This window comes from Pinus tabuliformis, chromosome 3_2 (assembly GCF_031772625.1).
Source record: "Pinus tabuliformis cultivar Carrire ecotype Pingquan chromosome 3_2, CPIR1, whole genome shotgun sequence".
Taxonomy (NCBI): Eukaryota; Viridiplantae; Streptophyta; class Pinopsida; order Pinales; family Pinaceae; genus Pinus; species Pinus tabuliformis.
Genome location: NC_142302.1, coordinates 1,092,504,866 through 1,092,531,366, shown reverse-complemented (window position 1 = coordinate 1,092,531,366; position 26,501 = coordinate 1,092,504,866).

Below are 26,501 nucleotides of genomic sequence, written 5' to 3'. Positions count from 1 at the left end.
TTAAGGCTCCAACCTTCAGGGCACCAACCCTCTGAGCTCCAACCCACTACTGTATTTTTTCTAAATATGTTTGATAGTAATTCTTTGCTCCCAAAATATTCTTCACTGAATTTTGTCAATCTACAGCTTCACTGCTACATCAATGACAACTTGTCTTCATATGAAGGAGTCTTCACAAATCTTCATCTTGCCCAAATAGAGTATGCAAAGTTATCTCATGATGATTTCAAATAGGCATCACGATCTTCCAATAATGTCTTCAAGATCTGCTTATGCTTTTCAACATGATATCTTTGATTAGTTGCGCTACGCCTCAATGTCTGCACAAAATAATTCTTTGTTTTTCAACCACCTGTTCATATTGTCCCGGTAACTACTTCAGGAGTAACTACTTCTTCACGAGCCCTTTATAGAAATTAACCCAACCAACAAACTTCCTCAGCCTTTGGCTTCCTTCCTTTTGCTGGACCTTCGGCTTTCTTCTTCAAAGCTAGATTTTCAGCTTTTGTTTTCAACCTTCGGCTCTCTCTAATTCTTTAAGTTCACGAGTTGTGAACTGTTAATTCTTCTCTGTACCTGATGCCCAATCAATACATTTAGTGAAATGTTTTAACTTGTACTTATACAAGTTTCAACAATTACTTGAGATACACATCTATTGGGGGGAGGCTGACTTGTTTATTTACGGAGAGACAAGAGAGGCTATAACCATATTATATTAGAAGTCTGGTGGTTCCCACATGCTACGTCACCGCTAATCGCAATCCATGAAAGTCCCACAATCACAAATTTTGGAGGTCTCTTACATGCTCATAACATAGTCGGTTGCCCTACTGCCGACGAAGCGGATGCAATCTAATATTTAAACAATCTTTAACAAATTCATCGTGTCCACAACCTTTATCGTAATCGGTAGTCGTCAGGTCTATCGCAATCAGTGGTTCGGGGTCTACACCCTTATCGCAATCGGCGGCACGCAATACTATCGCAATCGGTGGTTTGGCCATGTCAACTCTTAAGATTTTTGATATGACTCCCAACGAGGTGGACGCGATATAACATAACGGTGTATTGTAATGGTCTGGTGGGTCCGCAATACACATATCACAATCGATAGATTTGGGGTGGTGATACATAATAAATTTTTATGGTTTGTTGTTTGCAACCAATGTCATATTGTATTAAGGCGTATTGCAATGCAGCCATTGGGTCTGCAATACATATCACAATCAGAGGATTTGAAGGCTTCAAGGCTTGTGACGCGGTGGATGTGATATTGTATAGGGTTGTTACCATAACCTGTTTCGGGTCCGCAGTAATATCGCAATCGAGATTTTACGCGGTGACAACCCTTTAAGACTTGTGATATGAAACTTTCGATGTGACGGATGTGATATTTCTTTAAATCTTGTTCTATTTGAACAGTCGGGTCTGCAACTCAAATCACAATCACAAATTTTCAATTGGACACACAATAAAGTGATAAAGACGTCGATAAACCGTTGATATGTTAACTCCAATGCATTGTAGACTTTTGTTAAAGGAATTCCATGATTTGTTTCCTAGATTGGGTTCTTAGCTCCTCCGATAACATTGTTTATGCTCCTTCGTTGATGTGTTCCTCTTTGCTTCTCGATGGCTTCTCCTCTTTGGCTTCTTGCTCTTGTTGCTTCACAAATCTGCTCTACTTGGATTCACATCATTATTTAGTATCCAAAATATTTCCATATTGACATCAATGAGAATATAGATAAAAAAAAATCTCCCCCTTTATCATTGATGGCAATATTCTTCTTCTCTCCCCCTTCGACATCAATGGCAAAGGAGTGCACAGGGACTCCCCCTGTCGAACTGCTCCTCTTGTTAAACTACTCCCCCTGTCATGGTGCTCTTCTTATTGCACAAGATAGAAGGATTTTTGTTCATATTATGTTGTCTCCATAGTCAGATTTAAGAGGTCTTCATATTCCGAACCAAGAGAAAAACCACTGAAATTGTCTTTCTCATTATCTTTCTTCACATCTGAGTTCCTCTATATGTTTGTGCTTCTCCTTAAGTCTCTGCCATTTAATATTTTAACATTATTGCATTCAATGAAATGGTAAGAGATTGTGCCTCACTGTTGCTATTTTCCAAAGTGACCAACATTAAACTTAGCTTATATTCGACTATGCAACATTCTTCTTTCTATAGTAATTTTGATGAGCCATTTCTCCTTGTGTTCTAGTAAAGGTTTCTGCAAGTTATTTCTACTAGTAGATTTGACATCCAATCTGTGACTGTCTTTTGAATTCTTTTTACTGATTGGCAACTTTTTTCAATGCTTTAGTTTTGTTATATGCCACCAACTGCTCTTGCTTCAAGCTTCATTCCTAGATGTATATGTTTGTTTGAAGGTTGCCTTTGTTTGTGTCCATAATTTACCTGTTCTCACATCAAATCCCTGAGTCAAAATATTAAAATTTTGTAATAACAACAACATAGTTATTCGCTTATTAGCATTAGATGGCCTTCTGCTGCTCCAATTTTTGTTTATAGATCAAGTGGAAAACATATTTAACAACAGTCCATTGGATAGATAGGAGATCATGTTCTTTCAAAGGATTATTCCTGAGAAATGGTCTATCAAAGAATGATTGTTAATATAGCTCATCAAGGATTTCATAAGGACCCTTTCACGAATAGCTTCTGTAATAATGATCAAGAATCACAAGCTCCCTAACTGTATGCATGGTCTCTTTTTGGAAGAATCCCATCATCAAACTCTCATAATATCAAGGAGATCTTCATCAAGACAACAACATGTGTTGTTGGCTGGAGAGTTCATGAGCTTTTCGGATTGTATTTGCTTTATTCTCCATACTTGTGTAATTCTCTTCTCTAGCATGGTTCTAGCTTGTGTAGGATCCCAAGTTAAGTTACAATCACGTGCCATATGACCAATGTTATGACACTTGAAGCATTCTTTGTTGTTCATGAATAATAATTCATGATTTCTTCCTCCAGAATTGCTTCTCAGAGATTGTCGGGGACCATAATGTATATCTTTGTGGTATGCCCTACAACATTTTGCCATGTGTCCATAGTTTGTACAAGAATAACAATAACCAAGAAATATACTTTGGTACCTAGGAGAAGAAGGTTTCCTTGATGTACTTTTGAAGTCTTTCTGCTTTGAGATCCTTTTATTATAACCATTACTTCTTACATCCTTGACATCATCTGCATTTCTTCTTGGAATAGGATTTCCTCCATTGTTTCCTTGACTCTTATCCTTACCTTTGCTGGAACTAGGAGCATCAACATTTCTTTCTGGCTTCCTCACATCCTTGTTGTTTGAAGCATTATCATTCTTGCTTTAGGATTCTCCTTCATAACCAATACCTGATTTATCAAATGGGGATCTTTGATGGCTGAGCATGTCATCCAAAGCTTGAGATGTCTTCAAAAATTTGTCCATCCCTTTAACCTTTTTCCTGAGGGAGACAATATCTTCTTCCAATCTTTCGCAATCATTATTCTTCTTAGCAAGTTATTTCTCAAATTCTTCCTTGATACGTATTCCTTCATTTTCTTATGTTTTAAGGGAGATGATATCTGATTTCATTCTAAATATTTCTTCATTTTCCTTAGCTAGACTGCTCTCCATTTCTTCCATGATCCTTGTAGCTTTATATGTTTCGACCTTGAGAAGGTTGACGTCGGATTTTAGATTGAATATTTCTTCATCCTTTGCTTTTAGTTGGCATATCATGGTGTTTTTCTCCTTTTCTGCTTCATCAATCTGTCCTTCTATGATTACCAATGCTTCCATTGTCTTCTCAGTTCCTTGTGCTCGTTTCCTTGCTTCTTCTAGTTGTGATCTAAGGGAGGAGACCTCTTCCTTGTATTGAACAATCTCTGCTTCAATTTTTTTCAAGCTCTTGTGCCTTTGTTAAAGGTTACTTGACAAGTTATCTTCTCGTTTCTTTGCTTTATCCAATTAATTTGTCATGGATATGACTTCTTCATGATGCTTTCTTTTGCTTTGATGAAATTCCTTCTTAAGCTTGGCAATATCTTCATCCCTTTCTTGTACTTGAAGCTTGACAAGGTCAACATTCCTCCTTTTTTGGTCTTGGTCACCAACTAGTGCTTTCTTCTTAAGTTCCTCGTTTTCCTTTTTCAAACTGATAATCTCTTCCATGGCAGTCATAAGTTTAGTAAGGAAATATTCTTCAAAATCTTTTTCATTCTCTTCATCTTCTAGATCTTCTTTAGCCTTGATGTTATCATTCTCATTTTCAAATTCTATGATGGGCTCTGGATTTCCTTCTTGGTTTCCATCATCGTCTTGACTATTGGTATTGGTCAATGCTCCTTTTGAGTGAAGGTCATGAAGTTTGTCCCATATACCCTTTGCTTATGAACATTTTCCTAAATTGTTCTTTATAGAATCTGGTAGCCCATTCAAGATTGCCGTCATTGATTTTTCATTGTACTCCTTCGACTCTCCATCCATCATGCTATCAGAAATCATTGATTTCCATATTTCAATGCCTTAAGTCTTTAAGAAATTTCTCATTCTTTCTTCCCATATATCAAATTTTCCATTGAACCATGAAGCCTTTACAAATTGATTGATTTCAACTTCAATGGTTGAGGGAGACACATCTTTAGGAGGATTAGAAACTTTCTTCCTTCGCTTTTCCATTTGTGTTCTAATTGATCAACCTTCAAGCTGTTATGTTTTGAGTGAAGGTACTGGCTCTAAAACCAATTGTTAGAAATACTGAGGGGGGGGTGAAACAGTATTTCTTTTCAATTGTTATTTTTACGAGTTAAATCAATTATATTTATAACACAAAATGAACAATAGGAATAAATTCTTTGATTAATATAATCTTTAGGGCTCCAACACGTTCCCAAGCACCAACATCATCTTTTCTGAGGCTCCAACCTCTAGGGCTGCGACCCTATATTGTCAAGGCACCAACCCCAAGGGCTCTGACCCTATCTTATCAAGGCACCAACCTTAGATTTAGGAGCACTGACTCCAAGGCCACCAATCCTTCCAATTATGAGCCACCAACCTTAAGGGCTCTGACCCTATCTTTGTCAAGGAACCAACCTTGTTTGTTCGAGGCTCCAACCTTCGGGGCACCAACCCTATGGGCTCCAACCCACTGTTGTATTTTGTCTAAATATGTTTGATAGTAATTCTCTGCTCCCAAAATATTCTTCACTGGATTCTGTCAATCTACAACTTCACTACTACGTCAATGACAACCTGCCTTCATATGAAGGAGTCTTCAAAAATCTTCATATTGCCCAAACAGAGTATGCAGAGTTATCTCATGATGATTTCAAATAGGCATCATGATCTTCCAATAATGTCTTCAAGATTTGTTGATGCTTTTCAATAAGATATATTTGATTAACTGTGTTGCGCCTCAATGTCTGCACAAAACAATTCTCTGTTTCTCAACCCTTTGTTCTTATTGTCCCGGTTACTACTTCAGGAATAACTACTTCTTCACGAGCCCTTTATAGAAATTAACCCAACCAACAAACTTCATCGGCCTTCGGCTTCCTTCATTTTGCTGGACCTTCGTCTTTCTTATTCAACGTTGGATCTTCAGCTTTTGTTTTCAACCTTCGGCTCTCTCTAATTCTTTAAGTTCACGAGTTGTGAACTGTTGATTCTTCTCTATACCCGATGCCCAATCAATACATTTAGTGAAACGCTTTAACTTGTACTTATACGAGTTTCACCAATTACTTGAGAGACACGTCTATTGGAGGGAGGGTGACTTGTTTATTTATGGAGAGACTAGAGAGGCTATGGCCATATTATAATAGAAATTTGGCAGTCCCCACATGCCACGTCACTGCTAATCGCAATATGTGAAAGTCCTGCAATCGTAAATTTTGGAGGTCTCTTACATGCTCATAACATAGCCGATTGCCCTATTGCCGACGGAGTGGATGCGATATAATATTTAAACTATCTTTAACAAATCCATTGGGTCCACAACCTTTATCGCAATCGGCGGTTCGGGGTCCATGCCCTTATCGCAATCGGCAACCTGCAATACTATCGCAATCGACGGTTTGGCCATGTCAACTCTTAAGATTTGTGATATGACTCCCGATGAGGCGGACGTGATATAACATAATGATGTATTGTAATGGTGCGCCGGGTCCGCAATACACATATCGCAATCGATGGATTTGGGGTGGTGATACATAATAAACTTTTATGGCTTGCAATTTACAACAGATGTGATATTGTATTAAGGTGTATTGCAATGGAACCATCGGGTCCGCAATACATATCACAATCGGAGGATTTTAAGGCTTAAATACTTGCGGCGTGGTGGATGCGATATTGTATAGGGTTGTTACCATAACCTATTTCGGGTCTGCAGTAATATAGCAATCGGGGTTTTATGCGGTGACAACCCTTTAAGACTTGCATATGAAACTTCCAATTTGACAGATGCGATATTTCTTTAGAGCTTGTTCTATTTGAACAATCGAGTCCACAGCTCAAATCGCAAGTGCATATTTTCAATGTGACACATAATAAAGTGATAAAGTCGTCGATAAATTGCCCATATGTTAACTCTGATGCGCTATGTACTTTTGTTAAAGGGATTCCACGATTTGTTTCTTAGATTGGGTTCTTAGCTCCTCTGATAACACTATTTATGCTCCTCCGACGATGTGTTCCTCTTTGCTTCTCTATGACTTCTCCTCTTTGGCTTCTTGCTCCTGTTGCTTCACAGATCTGCTCTACTTGGCTTCACATCATTATTTAGTATCCAGAATATTTCCATATTGACATCAATGAAAATCTAGATCAATAAGCACCTCATCGCATTCCAGTGATAGTGAGGATTCCATGGGCTCTTATTAGAGGCACACCAAAACAAAGCATTCCAAGACGATCCAGAAAATTTGGAGGAGAAAGAATCATTGTAGTCACTACAACAAGGATGGACATCAGAGAGCCACGTGTTAGATACTCCATGCCCAGAAAGCACCTATGAAGGAACCAACAGGTGAAGATATTCAATGAGTGAATCTGCCATAGGGAGATGACCCATTCACTTTGCTGAATAAGAGATGGTTTTACTAGATATAGTAGCTTTTCATGGCCACATTTTGTAAATCATGTGTTGCGATATAATTGTAAAAGTGATGATGTGTTTTCCATCGCTTATTAAGGCAACGATGATGGTTTTTTCCTCTTTCTTAATAGTTTGGGTATTGGTTTCTATTATGATGTAAACTTGACCAAAGGGTGTGTGTTATAAACTCTTGGCAAGTATGGGGTTGTTTGAGACATGTGTGGTTTTGCATGTGATTGCAAAGAATGTACTAGATTTTCATGGAATGCAAATGTTGAAAGTATGGCTTGACAAGGACACATGCATATTGCAGGATGTGTCCATGCTTTTGGAGGACCAAAAGTTCCTTAATGGGAAAGAATGATCTAGGTGGCTCCAGAAACACTCAAAATTCAGAAACGACTTTGGAAAAGATAAAAAATCATATTTTTTTGATTGAAGTTGAACTAGGGTCAGATTGAATATCTCAACGCAGGATTTATAGCAGCACGAACAACACCTCAATCCGAGTTCATATGTGAAAGTTATGGCCGGTCAAAGTTTTGGTCGAACCAGGCCCATTAGCAACCACTAACGAGGCAACAATTTGGCATTTACCAGCGCATGGATTATAGCTGCCAGAACGGGTGAATTTTTCACCTTGTTAATTTTGTTGGTGACCACAAATATTTGGCAACAAAATTTTGTACAATTTGTTTTTAAAATATATATATATATATGAAGGGGGTGGCAGGCCACCATCCCCACCACTCCATATAAATAATATATATAATATTTTGGACCACAATCATTACAACATAACATGTGATGTAGGGCCGACAAATGTCAAACCTGTGCTGGCCGGTGGGCCACCCCACCGTTGGTGGCCCCATAACCGTGTAATACCCCATTACAAACAATGCACCATAACGAATGATGTCACCAAAACAATATTCAAACATCAAAATAACTGTGTACCAAATGTGGGTCGGTGGGGTTGGAACCCCCGACTACCCCGGTGCTGATTTTAACCTCCGCCAACAAGCCCAACGAGTCCTTAACAACTCCACCCATATTTTTATATAAAAACCATAGTTGCTCATTCAACTGGGAGAACAACGTGCATGAAAATCAGACCAGGCGGGGCACAATTTTCTAGGAAAGAATATTCTTTTAGGGAATATTCCAAGGAATATTCCTTTTCTGCAGAATGTGGAAAAATCTTTAGATTCCCTTGGAGGTTGATCTTTGATAGAGGCAGGAATGATGCCCACTTTATAGTCATTTTTCTCAGAATTTCACCAGGAGTCTGTTGGCGTGCTTGGTTTCCTCATCTGAGAAGCAAAATTTCAGGTAGTCCGCAGTAAGGAATATTTGGGGAATCTTTGAGATTCCCAAGGGTCCAAATTTTGACGGTGTCAGAATAGGGTCAAATTTATAGTCGTTTGACACGATTTCACGCCATGAATTTAATGGTGATGTATGTTTATTCAGCTGAGCTTTGCATTCAAACCATTTTGGAAAATGAAGGTATAATGGTCATTTATGTAACTAATTTTAATTTATTTATGCTGCCATTTAATGAAATAGGCCTCCCCACATTGAGCAGGGCCCGGAGACATAGCCCATATTGGGTGAAATTCGTCATAAAATTGTCTTGTGCCTTTGATCTCATGGTTGATTTTGATTTCCACTTCTTTCATGTCTTTATGTTACTTGGTTACATGCTCTTTTAAATGAAATTATGTATGCATCTGTGAAGTAAAAGATCTGGATCACTAGGGCAACATCTAGCCCATAAAAGGGTCACCTCATGTCAAGGTTGACTTGACTTCTCTATACAATTTTCCCATACTTAACTCCAAAAATTCATACCTCTTCAACCACAACTCAGAATCAGATGATTTTTTATGCATCAGATTCTTCTCGACATGCACTATCATCCTCATCCATCACATGTCGAAATCTTTCCATGGTTTTGTCCCCAACATTGATGGGTGCAAAATCCCAAGCTTGGATTTCAAGCCCACAAGTCCACTTGTGGAGCTCCTTCCTCCAAACCCTCAACCCTCAAGGCTTTGAGTACCTCCCAAGCTACAAAAATCAACACCCCCTCTTAGAAAGGAAGGTACTTCCAAGGCTAGGAAGTAATCATCATCATTCGGCAACACTAGACCATCAAGCATCCATCACTACAACATACTATGTAGAATGAGCCCGACAATCTCGGTAGTGGCTCTTTCTCATCACATATGAACCTGAAGATCCAAAACCTCCATAGGGTTGCTCCCTCTGAGGCTAGACTCCCTCTAAGCCTACACGATCTCCAATGGCGCAGTCTTGCAAGCACTCATCCTCCTGGATCAAATACCACTCGTGTAAATCCCTCCAATATCAGATATAAAACATCACAATCCGATGAAGACTCTAGCTTGTCAACCTATATTCCATCACATGAAGTCATCTCGATCATACTGATCTCATCCAAGCCAAAGAAACCCTCGAGCTGACCCAACCATCCATGGCAAGTCAAAGGAATTCCATGATCAACAACATTCCCTGCAACAAACTATTATTCACTAGGATCACCACCAATCCACCAAAACTCCCAACAAATCGTGCTTCCAAGCTAGTCAAGACCACATGTCCATTTCTTTAGTTGAACCCTTTTATTCATGATCTAGACATCCACAACTCCCTGTGAGTTGCTTCGATGTGCACACTGATTCACTATCCCTCAAATTAGCTTAGACATGCTCTGATACCATGTCATATTTCCATGACCCTAGTGTCTGGGATAAAATCTTAAATCTCTAACACTACCAAACCAAGAATCACAACGAAGCTACTTTGCATAGTGAAAGACAAACAACAGTAAATCTACTAGTGCAACAAATATAGACAACTTTTTACAAAATTTGTACAACAACCCAACTTCATTATAATAATCAACCTAAATAATACAACAGTATAGGGATCCCGTACCAGGGATAATGGCCCTCAAATATCCACTAGTACAAAAATACAAAATTGTGGCTTGGGTTCAATCCATCGACAAAAAATCTTACCCTCAACAAGATACTCTGATTGTATAGCTGATGTAGAGCTCCTCATAGCTGCCTTGGTCGTATACCTTGTACTTGCCTAGTCCTTCAGCTCTCAATCTGCAACACTGCCTCTATCAACGATCCAAGTCCATCTGGCCACTGAATCAATCTGCTCACTAGTTGTGCCTTAGTCCATCAAGAGCACAACACATCAAGAGTCATGTTGAGTTGTTCACAACTCCATTTGTGAACAAATCACAACTGCCTACTATTGATCCTCAACTATTCAGGGACTTCAGCTCACTATGGTCTTCCTATGCTGCTCAATGAAGACCAACATAGGGCATGGAGGGTTGCAACCTATCACTATAATATGTCCATCTCCAACAATGAACATGGGCTAGGAGGATTGCCCATCATCTATTGTAGAAGTCCTTCTCCACACACAATTTTAGGGTAGCTCATCTGTTCCTCCAAATGATCAGACCTTGAGCTCAACTACTACCACTCTAGCAACTATAACACCCTCCTCCCACATCTACCCAAGCAACCGTCCAGCCAGGGTAAATATGTGACGAGAGGCCACTATGATATTATTTGACCTTCAAAGTCACGTTAAGGAAGTGGAACCGACAGAAACACACCATACAGAGATTCAACATCGGCATTAAGGCCCTCATGAACCAATCCAACCTTTCTACCAACCAATCCATGGCTCCCACTGAGCTTTTAGATAACTTGACCTCTAGACGCTCTCATGGCATGCTAGCATCCAAGGATCTTTGGACGCTCGCACAGGCCTGCAAGCCAGTGTCCAGGGACTCTTTTTGTCAGCTCTGTGCCAACGTCCTCGAGAATTAAGCCACACATTCATGCCTAGAGCCTAGGTCACTGCCCAGAATTGCATGATACCTTCATAACAGTAAGATAACATGAAAACAACAGTACTAATGCAATTACTTGAATAAGACTTTGAATGGACCCCTACTAGCCATGACAGACATTTCGTCAAACATATCACGAATATGTAATCTATAAGTCTAAATAACAGATTTGAGCATAGGGGTCTCATACTTAGCTGAGAATCACTAAGAAACATTGATGCCTCAACATATCAACTTTCATTTCATCCATTAGGTCACAGATACATTAATCATTCATTTACAAGTAAAAACATGATGAGATCCATACAAAGCTCCTATCATAAAACATATAAATAATCAACATAATAACAACATAAATACTCATGAAATCACAACCATATAAACCGCATATAATCCATTATAATACTCATAGACTTACAAGGATAATGTTGCACTAAAAATTGTCACCTTGACATTCTGCAATCTGTGCGAGTCCATTACCACTCATACTTTCCTCCTTTGCAAGTCTTAAGCCTCAGTTCCTCATATCAAGTCTTGAAAGCAAGAGAAAAGCCCTCAAAGTCTTTAAAACTCTAGTTCCGCACTTTCTCTTTGTATTACCTGCGGTCCCACACCTAATGGTCATGTCCCCTACGAACCTAACAGTTCTATCTCTGTGTGATGGGTACGGACCCCTGTAAAAGTTAAAAAGGCACGAGTACATTCTGAAAAACTCACCTTCAGTCATTTCTAGACGCTTCTGGAAGGAATCTTGAGGTGGCAAGTTCGCTCTCTTAAGGTTCATGCATCCCAGACCTTAAGGAGCTAACCCCTTGATGTGAGGAGCTTATCCCTTTGAAGGAGGACTCTATCCCTTCATAAGTGGACTTGTAACCTCCTCCCTCTGCACTATAAAATGAAGCATTGGGCTAGTTATTGGGGAGGTTAGAAGCTAAATATTTTTTTAGGTGAAATGCTGTTGGAACTTAGTCTTCTTTAGTTGAGCTTTTATGAGGATAGATTACATAACTCTAAGATCTCATTTGGAAGAGTGCAAGGCTTGTCAAAGTAAAGGAAATTCCAGTTTTGGACCCCAGGAAAATCTTGTTCAACATCAAGGCTGAAAAGATTGTAAGGTTCTTCTACTTCAAAGTTAATACAAATAAGTTTATTTTTCTCAATAAGTTGTTCATTAATGGTTTATTTTATGGATTCCTTGATCATCATAATAGACATGATTTATGATATTTACTATGCAAGTGCTATTTAATGTTTGCTTGTTTTTTATTGCAGGTCTTTAAAGATATCTCTTTCGAACGATTGAAGGATGACTACAACGAACAAGCGTTGGATCTAAGGTAGGATCTTAACAACTTCATAGTCTGCATTTGTAAATCGCATATGTCTAGAGAAAGATAGGTTTGTTTGTCTGTTTGTTGCTAGACTATCTTTTGATACTAGGGAGATCGGCCTTGTCCACAAGATCAATTTATCCGGCCAACAAATTGGCGACTCTGTTGGGGAATGAATTTGGTTTTTGGTTTTTGGTTTTTCTTTGTTTTGACTTGAGAAAAGTGTTCTCATTTCTGGTTTTTGATTGATGTATACTGGCTTGGGTAGTTTTTAAATCTAGGAGTATCTTTTTGTTTTTTTCGAAGTTTTCAGGGGACCACACTTTCTCTTCACAAACTGTGCGGGCATCTCCGCATTTTTCCTTTACTAAACAGAGCGGGACCGCATCTGTTACTTCTGGAGCCTGCGGACCCTGTAAAAAATTTTGAAAAACCTAAAATACCTTTTTCCAGTTAGGTTTAGGTTTGATTTAGAAGTTTTAGTGTCTACCCAAATCTGTATTTTTCCTGTCAAAAACCTCTTGTGAGTGAGTTCCGATAGCATTTTTGTTTTAGATGATTTTCTAGAAGTTTTGCATGTTTGGAGTGGTTTTCACTTGGTCTCTGTAGTGACTCAAAGATCAGAAGCTTGAGAAACCTTAGATTACCCTGGTGTCTTTTTGTCTTCTTGATGAGTGTAACTTGATTGTGAAATCTATTCTTTGTGAGAAATAGATTCAGCTTTCTCGTTGCAAATCTTTGAACAAACTTTGTTATAAGTTCTAAATTTCATTTTTACAAAAGAAAACATATATGGATGTTTTTTGATTTGTTTGTTATTCTGAACAAATGAATCCTTAGTTTACTGAAAAACTAAGTAAAACGTCCTCAAAAAGAATTGAAGCTTTTATTTATTTAGATTTTAAAGTTTTTAGATCTCAAAATTAGTTTTTGTAGTTTTGAGTGTTTTTCTAGAACTTGTAGATCTCTTTTGAAAAGAACATTGTTTTTCTTGTAGTTTCGAGTTTTGAAAAAGGAAAGGGATTTATTGTGAGCATTAATTATTAGTCTCGTTATGAGTTCTTATTGAAAAAGACAAAAAGATTTTCTTTCCATTTCCATGTTGAAAGGAAGAATTGTTTCTTAAAGAATTTCATTCTCGAACTCTTTCTTTTAGCTAGAATTTCATTGAAAGAAAAACGAATTGCTTATCATTTTAAGTGCATTTTTTAGTGTTTGGAGTCGAGTCTTCACACCATCAAAGTTTCATTTCCATACCTGTTGACTTAAGGAACAACACATAAAAGCAACGCTTAATTAAAATTGATCTAGTACTCTTTTTTATTCCTAGGGCTCTTATCACCAATATAGCTTAGGCTAGTATCTTGGAGTAGGGAGTAATTAAATATCCAAGATAGTTAAAACAAACAAGTAGATATATCTTGCGACAGCAAATAAATCCAATTGTAATTCATACATTCTAAGAATCTTCTCTTAAACGAGTCAATCAGGAGATCATGTCCGAACCTTTGAGACAATCGAGTCTGTTTCATTGGGAAAGATAGAAGATTTGCGTGTATTATAAACGGTAAACCTCGGATTAACCATTGTCGAGGAGCCTGGGGTCACTTGTTGGTAAACCTCGAATTGATCATGTCGAGGAGCCTTCAAGGGGACTGAACTTTGTTACTTTGCCCTTGCGCGTAGATCGGATCGTAGACTGTTCCCCCAGTTGTATTTGCTGTTGTTGGTAACTTTAGTGTCCATAAACTTAAGATTATTTCCTAAGGTGATGGTGAAGGAAGGGTCTCACTGTACCTGGAGCAGAGGTCGACTAGACTCACTTGGACTCTCTGCGGGGTTCTCTTCACTCGAGATGGTTTTGTGAAGAAACTTGTGCCAGTATGTTTCATTAAGTAGGTTGTCGGGATAACTGTTCCAACTGCCCTTTTTGTATTAAAATTCTACGACGTTGGATTTCATCACCAACTAGTGTTTTTAGTATGGTAAGTTATTGTTTATGTGTGGTTTGAACTCTTAGATTTTATAGGCGTGTGATTCAATTGTTTGTTTCTTTAGAGACTTTACGTGGTTTTATTGAAATTTTCTTTGTTTGTGTGTGATTAATTAATATTTAATTGTGGCTAAATTACCGAGACAATCTCATAGACTTCAGGGGAAACCTCCTGAGTATTCACCAAGCCAGCTTGAAGGGCTACGAGCTCTTGTATCACCTAGTGATAGTAGAGTTGGATCACCAGAAGCCGGAGAATCATCTTTAATTGTTCATCCTGATTACCAAATACAAACAACATAATCTATTCAAGAGCCAATTTCATTTTCCGAAGTTACTGGTAGTATTTTTCCTTCCAGTGAATTAGTTAAAGAACCTGAAATTTTTGAGCCTGACATTGAACCTGCTATTACTCCAACTTCAGGATTTGCTTCTCCAACTTCTAATAATCCTGGTTCACCTAGGGTAAGCAATATCATTACTCAAAATCTTCCTTCTGGCCTTATTTCTATAGAAGAACTTGTTAATCCAGAAGAAGACGTAATTCTTCCTTAAAACCAACAGATTTTAAATCTCAGGGAGCGTGAATTAATATTCCACAGTCCTTTTAGGAGTGATGCTTGGTATGTTTCATTGAAAAAAAATTTAGAAAACTCGGGTCTTAGTTTTTCACCATCTCGAATTCCTTTTCATCCTACACCAAGAGGTTATTATCCATCATCGATCATGTCAAGACAGTCATCTATGTTTTCCCAAACACCGGAAACATTTTTATCTACCGGTCCTTCTGTTCCTTCGGGGTATCAGCCACTCTCTGGTACTTTTTCAAGAGCATCTCCTCGACCGATTGAACAAGTGTTATCATCTGGAAGTAATGGAACTCAAGCGTTGACTGCAGAACAAATCCTTATGATGTCTGGTAGTATTCCAAATCCTCAACCTCAAGGTAGTCAGTTACCGCCTGGAGGGCAACCTCAAGGCAATCAATTACCGCCTGGGGGGCAACCCCAAGGTAGTCAGTTACCGCCTCGGCGGCAACCTCAAGGACAGTACATACCTCAAGGTCAACCCCAGACTCAGTACATACCTCAAGGTCAACCCCAGTTTCAATACGTGCCTCAAGGTCAGTACCCAACTCAAGGTTTCCAACCACCTTCTGGTCAATCATTTTTACAAGGAGCTGGAAATGTACCGCTTAATTATCAGCCCTACGTTCAAATAGGTTATGTTCCTCCATATGCACAACCTTTTGTGGGTCCATACTCTGGAATGAACATGGTGTGGGATCCATCTCAAACTCAACAAACTTTGCAACCTAATGTGTAGTTAATTAATCAACCTGGACAGCCTTTGGTTTCTGGTCCAACCCAGCAACCTGTCCAACCTACTATTCAAACCCCTGCATCTGGTACAGTTCAGCAGCCTGGGCCTAGCTCACCTCGTACTCCACCTCAAACTACTACAACTACTGCAACCTCTATTCAACCTACAACACTTGTTTCTGGAGTATCAGGAGCTCCGGTTTCTACTACCCCTGCATCAGTGCAACTTCCTCAAGTCTCTGTACCTCAGTCAGGACCTACGGTTCAGAGTTCGGTCCAGATGCCTGCGGGACAAGCTAGTATGATTGCTACCATTGCTACAAGTCAACCACAATTCATGTATCAACCGTACCAAGGACAGTATCAATTCGGTCCTACTGTACAAAACCCAGTTTATCAGTATCAACCGTATCCTGGCTATACTTATCAACAACCTCAACAACCCCAGTTTGGTCCGGTTAATCCTGGTTTCCCAGGAGGTTATAACATTCCTAATGCAAATCCGATTCCAGGTTATCCTGGATATCCTCCTCCTGGAACTGGTCTCGCTACTTAAGGTTTTCGCGACCCTAACCGTCAGTTACCATTTATTGCAACTTTGGATTTACCTGATTTGTCGTGCCTTACGAACGATCTGATTTACTATCTTCTGTATTGGCCGCCAATGCCTAGTAAGTTGCCTAGTGACATCCCAAAATTCGAGGGTAAGTTAGGAGAGGATCCGTCGAATCATGTTATGACTTATCACCTCTGGTGTGCATCTAATTCAATCATTGATGATTCAATTTGATTACGTATTTTTCAATGAACTCTTATTGGTCTTGCAGCCAAATGGTACATTGAGTTACCACGAGCCTCTTTTTATAATTTCAATCAGTTAGCCATGCTTTCTTAACTCATTTTCAGTTGCTTGTCAGATACGACAATGGCACGGAACTATTAACTTCACTGAAACAATCCAAGTCGACATATATTTCTGATCATATTCACGAATGGCGATGTAGAAGGCGTTTAGTGAAACTTTTCATTCCGGATCAAATTTTAGCGGAATGGTTCATTAAATCATTGTTACCTAAAATCACTGAAGATGTAGCTAAGGGAGGAGTTGTTACTGAAGAGCAAGTCATTGCTCAAGCTCAGTACCTTGACCTCGTCTATACACAGTCAAGTACTTAACATGAAAAAATCCCTGATCTTCCAAAACACGGTCAAATAACTGCAGCTCCTTCAGGGTCTCATGCCGTTGATGGTAAGATTGGTTCAATTAGCACTAAAAGTAAGAAGAAATCTTCAAAGAATTCTTCTCCTATCATAACTTTACCTGATTCCCCGACAGGAGAGTCTTCCGTTGAAATTTCTGCCGACATCCATGTCGTAGAATCATCTACAGCCAAATCAAAATCCGGTAATAAAAAGAAAGGGAAGAAGAAAACAAACAAATCTCAAAAGAGAAAACGGATAAAAATGAATCTACTGACAAAAAACGAAAACCTCGTTATCCTTGTTTCATTTGTGACGAGGATCATTTTACTAAAGACTGCCCACATCGAGCAAAGGTTTCGAAAATCATTAAAGGTTCTCAAACACCTACTGTCTTGAAGGATCATTTTCCTACTCAAGGTAGTAAGATGATTGGTTCTTCCTCGAATGCCTCAAAAGAACCCATTATGATGATGTCTCATGTTAGGATTGCGACGCAATCGCAAGATTATGGTAGTAAAAATCCTGTTGGTGGTAAAGAAGCAGAATCTTCTAATTCAAACACATCAACTACACCTCCTCCTGGTTCTAGTCCACTACAGATCGAGAAACCCAACCCTAACTTAGTAATCAAACCATCTGCTAAAGGTATACTTCGAAAATCAGCTTTCAATCCACATGCGAGAGCTGCTCAGAATTATAACATTGTTGAAGACTTAGCTATTTCCCCTTCAGCAATGTTGGCTTTGGAAGTGTTGCAATCATGCCCAGCACAGCGTAAATTACTATTGTCTGCTATAGGAGCTGGCAATATTCAGGATTCGAACCTAATAATCTTCGAATTAGAGAATAGTACACCCTACTAGCCTCATCAAATGGCTTTCCAGATTCCAGTTTTAGTCAAAAACAGACCTTGCTTTTGGACTGTGATTGATGAAGGGGCTTCTACGTGTATTATGTTGATCCAGTGTTGGAAATCGCTTGGTTCTCCCACACTCAATCAGTCTCCGACAATTCTAAAGGCTTTTGATGGTCGAGGGTTCCATCCTTTTGGCATTTTTGCAGGATTTACGTATAGGGGTCGAATGAAAAATCGTAAATCTAGATGTGGAAATGGTTGATGCCCCTCTAGATTACAACCTTCTCCTGGGTCGCAGTTGGTCTTATGCTATGACTGCTATTATTTCATCGATTTTTCGGCTTATCTAGTTTCCTCATAATGGAAAGATCGTTATGATAGACCAACTGACTTATTTCTCATCCGACCCAATTTCTACAGATAGTATTCAGCACATCAGTAAAATGACTATCCCTTACAAGGATGTTGGCGTAGGTTTGATTAAAGATTCTTGTTTACTAGGAACTTTTTCCTTCCCTCCACCTAACATATCGCCTTCTATTGCAACTATTCATATGATTTCATCGAATACTGTTACTTTTTATGATCCTTGGATTGTACCTTCCGATTTTGAGGTGGATTCATTTGGTGGTGCGATGCCTCTGAGTCCCTTTGAAATTGCATATCAGGCTGTACAGTCGTTTTATGATGCCTATTCAACCGAAACTGATCCAATGAATGTGATCCATGGAGAGTCACTTTCAATATCAAACTCAGCTTCATCAACACTTTTTGATCCTGTTCATTCTGATGAGCAGATTCGTGAACTATTGTCTATTGATGATTTACCATGGGAAGATCTACATCACCAGTCTTCGTTTTTACCTGAGCTTGATCATTTTGAAAATGATTTTTCTTCTATTTTTATGACTGACTATGTCAAAGAACCGCAAAATCCATTGCAACATTCTGATTCTGAGTTAAATTTGGAAAATATTTCTCGAACGGTTCCTATTGACATTTCAGTTAAGCCTGGAATTATTGAAAACATTCATATAGGTGCTTCCTGTACGGACGATGAAATCCAAACTTATAAAGCCCTATTTCAAGAATTCCGTGAAGTGTTTGCCTGGTCATATGAAGAAATGCCAGGAATTGATCTGTCAATTGTTGTCCATGAAATTAAAACATAACCGGATGCTAAACCTGTCTGCCAATGCTTATGCCATATACATCTGCGAAAAGTTGTTGCTATCAAAGCCAAAATTGAGAAATTACTTCATGCAGGTTTCATTTATCCAATTCCTTTAACCGATTGGGTATCAAATATTGTTCCTGTCAACAAAAATCAAGGAACGATAAGAGTATGTATCGACTATAGGGATATTAATCGAGCTTGTCCTAAAGACAATTATCCAACCCCCTATATCGATCAAATTATTGATGATTGTGCTGACAGTGAAATGTTTTCCTTTATGGATGGTTTTTCCGGTTATAATCAAATCAACATACTCCCTGCTGATCAAGCTAAAACAACTTTCATTTGCCCATGGGGGACATTTGCTTATTGCAAATTACCCTTTTGATTGAAGAACACTAGAGCAAATTTTCAAAGGGCTATGTCTTACACATTTCATGACATCAAGCACATTGTGCAACCTTATCTCGATGATTTACCTGCCCACTCGGTGCGTAGAGTTGACCATCTCACTCATTTTACAAGCTATCTTTATGAGATGTAAACATTATCGAATTCGGCTGAATCCACACAAATGTGTATTCTGTGTAGAAATGGGTTGCTTACTGGGGTTTATCGTATCAAAGGCAGGCATTCGTGTCGACCCCTCGAAGGTGGAAGCTATTGTCAATCTATCTCCTCCTTCGACTCTTCGCCAACTCCAAAGTTTGCAAGGGAAAGCAAACTTTTTACGTCGTTTCATTCCTAACTACGCCGAGATAACGAAAGGTTTTACCAGGTTGTTAAAAAAAAATATTCCATTCTTTTGGGATGATATCGCTGATTGATCTTTTGTTGCACTCAAACACGCGTTGACCCATGCACCGTTACTGCATCCTCCCAATTACAACCAGGATTACTTTTTATACCTCGCCGCTTGTCATTCCACCATTGGGATGGTTTTAGTTCATGAATATGAATTCAACAATGAACATGTGATTTACTATCTTAGTCGAACTCTGCATCCGACTGAGATTAAATATTTGCATGTGGAGAAATTGGCCTTGGCAGCTGTTCAAGCTGTCCAAAGATTTTGTCACTACATCTTATTACGCAAAACCACGGTAATTTCTAACTATAACCCTATGATGTATATCTTGACCAAACAATTTCTAGGGGGGAAGTATTCCAAATGAATAGTTATCCTGCAGGAATTTGACTTGGAATTTGAAAAATCCAGGGCAAAGAAATCCTTGGTTTTTGTCGAATTGATGTGTGATTTCCCGCGTACTGATATTGAAACTGTGGCAGAAAAGCCCATTGTGGATGAATCCTTGTTTCTTATCAGTACTCTTGATCCATGGTATGGAGATATTATTGTTTATCTTCAAACCCAATATTTTCAGCCTAAAATCTCACAATCTCAGTGACGGAAAATACATTTCCAATCCCAACAATACAATATTATTGGTGATACACTTTATCGTCGTGGGGCGGATTCTGTTTTCCGACATTGTTTAACTCATGAAGAAGCTGAAAAGGTTCTGAATTACTATCACTCTGGAGCATGTGGCGGTCATATGTCTGGGTATGCCACAGCCCAGAAGATATTATGCACTAGTTATTTCTGGCCATCATTATTCAAAGATTGTATTTATGCAGTCCAGAAATACCACAATTGTCAAATCTTTGATCGTAAGATGCGCGCTCCACCCGCTCCTCTTCACCCTATAATTGGGCTGAGGCGGTGCCTACATTTTCGGCGGATGGCAAAACTGCTGCAACTTTCATATTCAATCATATAATTGCTAGATTCGGTGTTCCTCAAGCTATTATTATTGATCATGGAAGTCACTTTCGAAACAACATGATGACTGAATTGATAGATCAACTTGGCCTGTGCCACGATAGTTCTACTCCGTATTACCCGCAGGCTAATGGTCTGGTTGAAGCTATCAATAAAGTTTTAGTCACTATGATCAAACGAATCATTGGTATTCATAAGTTGAATTGGCATACCATGCTATTTTTAGCACTTTGGGCATATCGGACCTTAGTAAAAACATCAATTGGTTTCAATCCATTTCAACTGGTCTACGGTTTGGAAGCAGTGTTACCTATTGAATGCGAAATTCCGTCATTACAATTAGCCATAGAATTACTCCCAGCTACTTCTGAAGAAGAGAAACGTTTTTTGTACTTAGCTCAGCTAGATGAGAATCGACGAACTGCTGCTGTAGCAAACGAGACTCATTCGAAACGAGTAAAAGCTCAGTACGATAGAAATGTTACACTTCGTAATTTTTTGGAAGGAAACCTAGTTTTACTATATGATCAAGCAAACGATAAGCTAGGGGCTGACAAATTTGTACCTATGTGGCATGGTCCTTACATTGTTAAGCGAAAGCTGGCAAAAGGGGCTTATGAATTGATAGATTTTGACGGTGTCTCTTTGGGTAAACCCAGAAATGGACTTTATCTGAAGAGATATTATGCTTAAATTCAGTGTGGAGATTTTTTGTTAGATTAGTTTCTTTACTACTAGTGTGTTTTAGATTAGAAAAGTGTGCCTAGTTTAGAGAGTGCTCTTATCATTATTCCTGCTTATCTTGATTTTACTCTTGATATTGCAGATGTCGACATCTCTTCAAACATACATTGGTTTTGCTGATGGTGCTTGTCGTAATACACGGAATATTTCTTCCGCAGCTTGGGTTATCTATTCACCGTCTGATGAGTTAGTATCTATGCATGGGGTAAGCCTCGGTCAAACAACGAATAACATTGCAGAGTATAGTGCAGTGATTGAGTTATTATCTGAATCCATCTCATTTGGGATTCGAAGTTTGATTATTAGGTTGGATTCTGAACTCGTTGTATTACAGCTTAACAGGGTTTATACCATTAGAAATACAGCGTTATTAAGGTTATTTTTGAGAGTTCGTCTCTTGGAACGTGAATTTGATTACATTGAATATTAGCATATTCCAAGACATTTAAATACATTAGCAGATGCAGTTGCTTCTAGTATGATAAATAGACATTTGCAATAATCAAAACAGTAAATTTAATAACATTCGATAACATGTTACACAAGATAGCCGGTAATAATGATATATCATAGCATAGAAGTGTGTGTAAGAATATACATCGTATTCAATCATAGGTTGAAAAACACCTTATGATCGGCAAAAATGATAATACAAAAAGTCAAAAATGTCGTGAGTCTACAAAACGATCATCCTATCCCTGGTGATGATCACGATAAGAAACCACTGCTCGGGCCACCCTACACAGGAACCTCCTAAAAGGTCCTGGGACCCCAATCACATATCTCTGTAACCTAAGTGGAATATCATTTATGCCAATCTCTGGAATATCTAGTGTCAAGTGCTCTAGATGTTTCTCCAAGTCGGTTAGGATTTTTGCTGATTGATCCTGTGGGGCTGGTGCTACTGCAACTGGGTGTCTCCTCTCGTAAGGCTGGAGAGCGGCTGGTCATCGTGGACCCACATCTGCATTTAAACTTTTGATTATCAGTTTTGGACGATTTAAAAAATAAAATAAAATAAAATTCTGAAAATGATTTTCCCTTAATCATCCCACTGCTCTCCTGGTGGAAGAATCATGACTAGGCCACCACGATAATCCATCCCGGCATATGGAAAATCATAAATCACAAAAAGTTGGTTGTTCAACCAACGAAAATACTCAGGCGGAAATCGAACAACCTCTATACCCTCCTCAGGGTGACGGGCAATCAATGCAACCCAGCAAATTATCCTAGGCTCTCGAGGAAGACCAACATCAACAGGAATACGCTGTGGGGCTAACATGGGGATCCTCTCTAGAGCAAAGCTGACTACGATGAATCCATATCCAAAATTTTTCATCCGTCCGTTCTTTGCTCTAGTTAGTTGGCCTTTGACATTTGCCAACATAGCCTCGCACCAGTTGAATATGGTGCCTCAAAAATAGTCTAGAGCCATCTGCATCTAGGATCCAGTAGCCACATGCAATGTTGCACTCCCGCATAGCCTGGTAACAGTGAATGCAATAACCTTAAGTTCAGGATGGTCAATAGTTTTAATATCAATCCGTTTGTCCTTTGTTGGATCATTGCAGAACTCTAATCGAATACTAGCGACAGACTAGCCACCTGGCCTAGTCCCAAAAATAGATAATTGTTCACCCCTCTTGGGAAAACCAGTCAAAAAATATATGTCATCTAGCTCGATTTCGAGACGGTGGCCACCAATCACGAAACACTGGTCATGTATGTTCCACCTGTCTACCAGCCATTGCAAGAAGTCTACTTGGGCCCTGATGCCTAGTATGGCCCAGAACTTAAACAGTCTACATACTCTCAATGCCTGCAATGTGGGCAAATGATTTATTGTAGCAAGATCCACATCCTCGCGTTTTCGTTCCCACCAAACAAGCATTTTGAGTGTCCTATAAAGCAAAAAAGACATATTAGAACAATTTTGTTCGGAAAATTTTGGGCGAAAATGGAGAAAAATCAACTTTAAAACTCATTTTCACGGGGTCCGTACTCGCCACTTATAGACAGTGCGTAGGTCCACATGGGCTGTAAGCAACAGGTGGGCACCCCGTGTTGCACTTGCGGACCCCCGCAAGCGAATTTCTAAACCAATTTTTCGCTTTAAAAATTAAATCTAAAGCCTAAAATCGAAATGTAAATGGATGAAATGTAAGATAAGGAGGTCGTGGATTACCTGGAGCTGACGATTTTTCCGCGTGTTGCACCTGTGGACCCCTGCAAGTGAAATTCTAAACCAATTTTTTGCTTTAAAAATTAAATCTAAAGCCTAAAATCGAAATGTAAACGGATGAAATGCAAGATAAGGAGGTCGTGGATTACCTGGAGCTAACGATTTTCGATTCCGATGGACGGATTTTCCAGAATCTTCACTAGAACTTTCTTACCTAAAAGCTCTCACTTTTCACGCTGAACTCAAATGGTAAAAATGAAGTTGGAAAAGCCCTTTTTATAAGTTTTTTCGAATAAATGAACTTTTAATTTATTTATTTTTCACTTTTAAAAGGTAAATTTTTAAATCATTTTTATTTATCTTAAACAGGTATGTGTAATGTTTTGAGTTTGTGTGCAGAATATTGGATTTTTCGGGAAAATTGATCATATTTCAACAAAGAGCATACTTTTATCACTTTTTCGGACTCTTTCAAAAATTTACGAAAAAGTGGAACATTGGAGTCCTCTTTAAGCTCTTTTCAGACTCTCGAAAATTGAAAAGATTATCGAGCACTTGAATGTTCAAACTCATTAAAATAAATGAATAATCGTCCATTCAGTATAAGAATACCCCTTTTATGGACTGAAATGGACTATTTACGAAAAAGGTACACGACTAAATACGGTCAATAGAGTCCTCTTTAAACCATTTTCAGACTCATTAAATATGAAAAGATTGTCGAGCGCTTGTCTTGTTCAGCTTGTTAAAGTATTGAAAAGTCATCCCTTTTGTATTATTTTATCCTTTTTCAGGCTTAAGGGGTTATTTTACAAAAAAGTACCCCCATGGAGTTTTCTTAAGTTTTTATTTTGACTCCCTAAAATTGAAAAACACCGAGTTTTTCCTATACTGGACTCGTTAAAATTTAAGAGTAAAGGACCTGTTCAATTTCAAACAGGAACGAACCACTCCTTCTTAGGGTTCGAATTTTAAACTAAGTTGGACTCATCCGAAGGATGAGCTTATAAACAATCAAATTTTATCCTCCTCAAGCTTGTCAAAAATAAAGAGGTACTTGCCAGAAATGGTGGGGGAAAAGAGCCAAAAATGAACCTATTTGTTACACTTTGTTTCATAAAAACCCGTCAACCACTCTTGAACACGACACTTGTTCACCTGGGTTGGGAAAATCCTTTGCCTAATAGTTAATCAAACCATATTGAAAGTCTTCAGCTGGTTTCTGGGTATTATCTTTGGGTCAATTGTCTCCAAATTATCTACAGTGTCATTATGTGTTCAAGAGATCAATTCAAACAAACCATTCATCTGCAAAATATCTGTCATCCATTTTGACCATCCCTGAGTCAGTCCTTGCTAATATATTTCTTCAAAACTTGATCTATGATTTCATGTTGTGGGCTTGCGTACGACAAATCACTTTCTATCGACTTCAGCTCATTATCTAGTAAGTTGATCTAGAAATCATCAGTACCTTGAAAGTTGCATGCTCTAATGGCAATTTTCTCGCTTTCGACGATAGGTTGCATCATTGACCTTCGATCGAATGATTCTATGACATGTTCGACTTCTACTCATTTATTCACATTTCATGGATTGTACTGGGTACTTTGAGAGCCATTGACATTACTGGTGGTTTCCCTCACACTTGTTAATAGTTCACATCATTGACTGGTAATCAAGTGGTTTCTACCCTGTTTGACTTCAACACATTCATTCACATGGATAGAATCGTACTAGTTCGGGAAGCGGAAATCAAGACCCTGGATCTAGTCTCTACCATCCAGACTGCGAGGAATTTTGTTATTCATTATATAGTGGACTATTCATAAACAGATGGTTGCGCCCATACTACGTCTACACATGTTTATACTCTTGATGTATTACAAAATCATTCCTGTATCAGGACAATTTAGTCATTTTTCTAGTCAGTTTTGATCTGAGTATGGGAATGCCTACCTTAGCGATGATATGTTCACATATATATATTTTGCATTGAATGTTTTTACAGGTTCTGACTGGGGTGTCCACAGGATGATCCTTGAAATGATAAAGTACTTCACTCTTCATAAATGACAGACTCTATCTTCATCTATTACAGACTTTTCATTTTAGGGGGCAATATGTTGCACTAAAAATTGTCACCTTGACATTCTGCAATCTGTGTGAGTCCATTACCACTCATACTTTCCTCCTTTGCAAGTCTTAAGCCTCAATTCTTCATATCAAGTCTTGAAAGCAAGAGAAAAGCCCTCAAAGTATTTAAAACTCTGTTTCCACACTTTCTCTTTGTATTACCTGCGGTCTCGCACCTAATGGTCATGTCCCCTGCGCACCTAACCGTTCTGTCTCTGTGTGATGGGTGCGGACCACTATAAAAGTTAAAAAGGCGCAAGTACATTCTGAAAAACTCACTTTCAGTCATTTCTAGAAGCTTTTGGAATGAATCTTGAGGTGGCAAGTTCGCTCTCTTAAGGTTCTTGCATCACATACCTTAAGGAGCTAACCCCTTGACGTGAGGAGCTTATCCCTTTGAAGGAGGACTCTATCCCTTCATAGGTGGACCTGTAACCTCCTCCCTCTACACTATAAAATGAAGCATTAGGCTGGTTATTGGGGAGGTTAGAAGCTAAATATTTTTGAGGTGAAATGCTACTGGAACTTAGTCTTCTTTAGTTGAGCTTTTATGAGGAGAGATTACATACCTCTAAGATCTCATTTGGAAGAGTGAAAGGCTTGTCAAAGTCAAGGAAATTCCTGTTTTGGACCCCAGGAAGAGCTTGTTCAACATCAAGGCTGAAAAGGTTGTAAGGTTCTTCTACTTCAAAGTTAATACAAACAAGTTTGTTTTTCTCAATAAGTTGTTCATTAATGGTTTA